The sequence below is a fragment of the Lygodium microphyllum genome, chromosome 19 (assembly GCF_053477565.2).
Source record: "Lygodium microphyllum isolate KBCC chromosome 19, Lygodium_microphyllum_v1.1.10, whole genome shotgun sequence".
Taxonomy (NCBI): Eukaryota; Viridiplantae; Streptophyta; class Polypodiopsida; order Schizaeales; family Lygodiaceae; genus Lygodium; species Lygodium microphyllum.
The window spans coordinates 113,383,190-113,390,135 of NC_141153.1; positions in this window are offsets into that span (position 1 = coordinate 113,383,190).

A 6,946-nucleotide genomic window follows, 5' to 3' on the forward strand; every position below is an offset into this window, starting at 1 on the left:
GTAGGGCTCAACCACCATGCACCAAGCCTCACAGGCCGCTGCTCACAGCAGAAAAAGCTAAGGCCCAACTACCCGAGTTTCAATGGAGGCCTAAACGACCACGACCGCCACCTAGGAATAGATGCCCACATCTTTGTAACTCAAGAGACTCTAAGCCCACAAGGCCGAGACATCATTACGGAGATCAAATCATGATCAAGCCGAGATGAGTTCCTAAAGCCCTCTTTCACATGCAAGGATACTATGAGGGGAATGCCTGGCTATGGATCCCTAAAGCCAGAGCGGCCCACGGCATCACTCAAATGCCAACCTCTTGTTTAACCAACCCGAGCTCGTGGAACCTTGGAACCAGAAGCCGCAGCATTTCCTGAGCCTGCTTACTACCAGCTCACCCATGCATGAACTCCGAGGAGTTGAGCAAGACTATCGACCCAAACCCCAAACAATGTCACCCCCTTCAACCCCTACTAATGACAATAAGACTTGGCAAGCCCAATCCGAGTGTAGCAGCCCATCGGTAGCAGCCACTACTCTGACGCCTATCCACTGGACTCAATCACTACATCATGGGCAACTACCACCATCTGCTACTGCACTTACTAGCACCATCAAACCCTGGCCACCACCTGCGAGTCTTAAACCATCCTACAAGCAGAAATCATTCTTAGCTCTATCCGCAAACCTAGCCGAAGACACAGGGGATGACGTTATTGCTTGTCTTAGACGCTTGGATGCCACGTTCATGTCAGTGGCTCTAAGTTATGACCGCTTGGACTTGGGCCTACTGCAAGAGCCCTTAGCGATGGAAGTTTGCATGATGCCTTGCTCTTGGGAAACATTCGAATTTGCCTTTGTTAAAACACCCCATCAACTGCCAAATTGCTACGCGCTGAGATATCAAGAGACCAAGCCATCAAACAACGCCTCATTACATTTTACAATAAGCATGTGACTTCCTCCATCACTGACAATGAAGTCGAGGAGTTGAAAGCGTTAGTTGATACCGGCTCCCCATTTTTACGAAACTGGTACACTATGTGATTGCAATGGGAACTCGAAGGATGCCAAATCATGACCAACGCTGAGCAGTGCCGCGCAATCAAGACATCGAAGTACGATCCAACCTACATCGCACCCACCTCTTTGTGGCTGACCCATGGAAGACCACGTCAAGGGGCACCCATATCTTGATAGCCTCTTGACCGAGGAGGAGCTCCACATTGCTAGCCACATCGATTCCGACAATTTTCTAACCGATGTCCTCATTTACATCACACACGTAAGTACCTGACTCTTCGCTCTGGACCCCAAGGCTCAGCTGCAATATAACCCAGAATTCTATACTTGGCTCATGCGCAAGTAAGCCTTATTCCTGGCCGAATGCCTTGGATATCCTAACCTTCGATCCTAGGAAGGATTCTTATCAATCTGGAAGGGGAGAGGATACAAGGGTAGCATGAAGGTGAATAGGGTGAAGGTGAACCAAATTAAAACCAATCAAGATCAAGTAAACGCAATAAACACCTAAGAAACGTGTGATGTAGGAAGGATGTCACAAACGAAGCTTGAAGAGGAGAATTTGTATTGGAGTTTAATGCTATCCTTCAACAAACATAAAATCTCACTTCTCAACAAATTCTTGTATGTATAATAATTATAGCACTAATGGGAAGTATGGTTCATGAAAGGAACGAGATATGCCGCAACAAGACCGGGCCCACCGACTCCCCTTCATAGAAGAAGAGAGAGCATAGTACGGCATCAGCCTGGAAAATCAAGCTTATAGTCAGCTAAACTTCTGCACCATCCAAAACCTTGAGAAGATGGTGGCCAAGGAGCAGGCCGTAAGGAGGATAGTGGAACAGTGCCATCTCCACAAGTACCTAGAGAAGTTTTCACAGGAACCTGACCACACGAAGTGTGTGGAGTTCTTGAGAACATACAACCCCGACTGAGAGTGCATAATGGTGATGATGGGAAGGTTGGACAATGGTCGAAAAGTGCAGGTATCGCTAATCCAGGCCTTGGTGGAGAAAGCACTAAGACTGAAACCTAGGGTGGAGAAAAAACGTAAAAGGAATGTGAATACCCTGTTGAGATATCGAGCTCCACTCGTGATACGCCAGGGTGACCGTTGAGTACTTATGTCACCGACTTGTCAATTGCAGATGCGGTTGGTACACCGCCGATGAATAATAGCTACATGATAGCTATCCTTATCTACTCTAGTTCGTGGCTCAGTTAGTATGCCACCTTAGTTAGTTGAGTTTGGTTTTGAGACCCATATAGGGTTCTTCTATTTCTTTGTAAGAGAGTTCTTTTGGCTTACACAACTAAGAAGAGGAAAATTGTTTTCAGCCTCCACCCTTGTGTGTCTTCCCCCATTGTGCAAGCAAGAAAGCTACAAGTGAGACTCCTTCCTTCTCTCCCACAATCTTGACATGGTATCAGAGCCTTGTTCGTGGTAAGGAGCTCAAGAAAGCAAGCCAAGCTCGCGGTGGTCTGGTAAGAGGAGCAGTGTTGCTTTCATTTTCTGTTTTGGGAGCAGATCTCTGCAGGTAGCACAGCCGGAAATTGCAAGAGTGCATTGTCTCAGGTTGAGACGTCCTTCGCGTTGAAGCAAGAGGGCAGTATATGCTGCGCGACAGAGCTTTAGCTCTTGGCGACCCTATTTTTTTGATTTGAGGCCATTTCGGGGCCTGTTTTGAAGGCGGAAGTTTTCTGCACGCACTCAGGAAAAGGCCCTGTTTTATGCTGTGCGACCACTGTTCTACAGGTCGGTGAAAAGTTACCACAGAGATTGCATCGTATGCTTGTGTGCAGAGACATTGGGAGTTACAGAATCATCCCTGTTGCCTGTTGATGCAAAATCGTCACTAGGAAGTGACTGTGTGGTCAAATACCACTTTCGCCAGTTTTGCAGATTTGCCCTTGTGAGGGTGAAGCTGTGTTTTTTGCAGTGATAGAATTTTTTGCAGTATTCTGTAATGGCATCTGATTCTCTCTCACAGATTGTCACTGAAAAGCTTGACAAGAACAACTTCCAAGCATGGAAGTTTAGAATGACGAATTTCCTTATGAGAAAAGGATATTGGGAATTTGTTGCAGGAAATGAAGAAGAACCAGTTCTTCCTGATGTTCCCAATCAACAGCAAATGCATGCATTTAAAGCATGGCATGAGAGAGCCAGGAAAGTTATGTACTGGCTGTCTATCAGTATTTCAGACTCTATGATTGTGCATATTCAGGATGCAAGTACGCCAAAGGAGGCATGGGATACTTTGTCAAAAATGTATAGTACAAATACTCAAGCCAGGAAAATGTAGCTCAAGCAAGAGTTGCATAATGTGCAAAGAGAAAATATGAGCATCAATGACTACCACATGAAGGTGAAGAAGATTGCAGATGCACTTGCTTCCATTGGGTCGCCAGTGGAAGATGATGATTTAGTTTCTGTGACCTTGAATGGTCTAGGAAAGGATTATGCACAGTTTCGAACATCCATTTCTGTCCGTGAAAGATTTCCTGATTTTGAGGAGTTGATTGCTCTTCTAATTTCTGAGGAGCAGAGAAATGGTGGTGCATCTTCTTCAGGAGGAACTTCAAAAGAAGCTGTCTTCTACTCAAATGCTGGAAGAGGTAGAGGCAGAGGTAGAGGAGGCCGATTTGGAGGCCGTGGTAGAAATTAGAATATGCAGCAAACTCAAGAAAACCAGTCCTATGGAGGAGGACGTGGTAACTCTAGAGGCAGGGGGAGACAAAGAGGTCGTGGTGGATGGCAAAGAGGTCAAAATGCAAACAGTAATGTTGAATGCTACTACTGTGGTAAAATGGGTCATATGGCTAAAGACTGCTATAAAAAGCAGAATGACATCATGAATGGAAAACTGCAACAAGGAAATTATGCATCTTCTAGTAGACAGGGTGATGACAGAAATGAGCATTTGTTCATGGTACAACACATGAACAATTCTGTGACAAGTGCAGAAGAAAGCAATGTTGTATTGTCAAAAATCGCGTGGTGGAGGAGGTTGCTCAAGATGCTGCGCCGAACACACACAGAATGCACAAAGAGAAGCTCACTCAAGAGACAAGAAGAGAGATGGAGGCCAAAACGTTTTCTTGCTGGTTTCTTCTTCTTCTTCCACACTCTTTACAATGTACACAAAGTATAGATAAGATACAACATAAAAGGAAAGTGGCCTACTAAGTCAAACAATGCATAACCGACTACACTAGTCGACTGGCGCTATAACTATGCCAACTGTAAATAGGTGTAACAACCTGAATATAATAAGTAATGAGTCAGTGGCCATGTGAGAGTCATAATAACCACCGACGTGCTAAGTGTAGACATGTGGACCCATCTAACCAGGCGGTCCATCATCAATGTCCGCATGTGTTGAGCTTGTCATTTCAACACTCCCCCTCAAGCTCAACTGCATCTCTGCAACTCCAAGTAAGCTTCGAAACTTTTGAAGCTTCTCTGTACCCAATGCCTTCGTGAAGATGTCAGCTATCTGATCCTGTGTGCTAACATACATCAAGTCAATCTCACCTGCTAGTACCTTCTCTCTCACAAAGTGGTAGTGTACCTCAATATGTTTTGTCCTGGCATGGAACACAGGGTTCCTAGCCAACTGTATACTGCTCATGTTGTCACAATAAATGACAACTGGACCTTCCACCTGCACATTCAAATCAGCCAATAGCTTTTGCAGCCATACTACCTCACATGCTGCAACAGCAGCACCTCTATACTCAGCCTCTGTACTCGACAAAGCAACTGTAGATTGCTTTTTACTGCTCCATGCAACTGCTGCACTACCAAGAGAGAACATGTATCCGCTGGTAGATCTTCTATCAGACATACTACCAGCCCAATCTGCATCTGTGTATCCAAACACCTGTACATCTGTACCTGTCTCATAGAAAAGTCCATAATCTAATGTGGACTTCACATATCTCAATATGCATCTGATTGCATCCAAATGTGGCTTTCTAGGTACTTGCATAAACTGACTCACAAGACCAACAGCGTAGCTCAAGTCTGGCCTTGTAATAGTCATGTAGATCAAACTCCCCACTATCCTCCTGAACATAGTAGGGTCTTCTATCTCATCCCCAACATCAGTACTTAGCTTTACATTCTGCTCCAACGGGACTGAAAGTGGTTTGCATGCAGTCATACCATACTTGGACAACATATCCAAGCCATACTGTCTTTGGGAAAGCCATATACCATCATCACATCTGATCACCTCAATGCCAAGGAAGTACCTTAGCTCACCTAAATCCTTCATCTCAAACTTCATCTTCAAACAGCCCTTGACTTCACCAATTCCATTATCACTATCACCTGTAATAATCAAGTCATCCACATAGATGACTATGATGACCAAACCTGCATCTCCCTTTCTCACATAAAGTGAGTGATCAACATCAGAAACATAAAAGCCAATATTGACAAGATACTCTCTGATCTTGTCAGACCATGCTCTAGGTGCTTGCTTGAGCCCATAAAGTGCCTTCTTCAACCTGCACACATACGTGGGATGCTCTAAATCTTCATAACCTGCTGGCTGATCCATATACACTTCTTCCTGCAAATCACCATGCAAGAAGGCATTCTTTACATCCATTTGCTGCAACCTCCAACCTTTGGCTGCTGCCAAAGCAATCACACATCTGACAGTTGCCATCCTAGCAACTGGACTAAAGGTTTCATCATAATCTATGCCATATGTCTGGGCATAGCCTTTTGCAACCAGCCTAGCTTTGTACCTGCTAATAGAACCATCTGCATTGTGCTTAATCTTATAAACCCACTTACATCCAATAGCTTTCTTTCCCTTCGGCAATGATACTAGATCCCAAGTCTTATTGGCCTCTAATGCAGCCATCTCCTCATCCATTGCTGCATCCCAATGAGCATGACCAACAGCCTCCTCAAAACATGTGGGCTCAAATCCTCAACTAGTTTCACCATATAAGCATAATGGTGAGCTGCATAACCTTCAAAACCAAATCTTTTAGGTATCTCACCCTGCTAGACCTGCGTACCACTGGATCACTCAATGGAGTCTTTGCATTAACGCGTGCTCTCTGCACACCTGGAGTCCTCACTGAAGGAATACCAAGCTCATCATCCAAGCTCTCTGAGCCACTAGAGTCTCCATCAAGAACTGCATCAATGCTTTCTGACACCTTATTCTTTCCTTTGTCTTTACCTGTAGTGCTACTAGATGCACCCGAAGATGTAGAGGTACTCCTTAGTCTCCCAGACCAAGGACTACCAGATGATGTCTCTGGTCCACTAAGAGTCCGTGATTCTTGCTTTTCAGCCTGCACATGAGTGTCATGATCATCATCATCATCCAATGCATCACCACTAGATGCATACCAACTGCTCATTTCATCAAAGATGACATCCCTGCTCACTCTGAACTTACATGTGACAGGGTTGTAACAGCGATACCCTTTCTGCTCTAAAGAGTATCCAATAAAGACACACTTTTCAGCTTTTGGATCCAGTTTCTTCCGCAACTCATCTGGCACATGAACATACGCAATGCAGCCAAATACTTTCAAGTGTGAAACATCAGGCTTCTTACCTGTAAAACATTCTTCGGGAGTCATACCATGAACTGCAGCTGTGGGAGTTCTGTTCATGATATAAACAGCAGTATGAACAGCCTCAGACCAAAAATGCTTAGGCATATTCTTTTCAGCCATCAAGGCGCGTGCAACTTCTGCAATATGCCTGTTTTTCCTTTCTGCAACCCCATTTTGCTGTGGGGTATACATGCATGTGAACTGTCTCTTTATCCCATGAGACCTCAGAAAATCACTGAACTCATTTGAGAGGTACTCTCCCCCTCCATCTGACCTCAGGCGCTTTACTTTCAAGCCTGTTTCTCTTTCAACTGCAGCCTTGAAAGTTCTA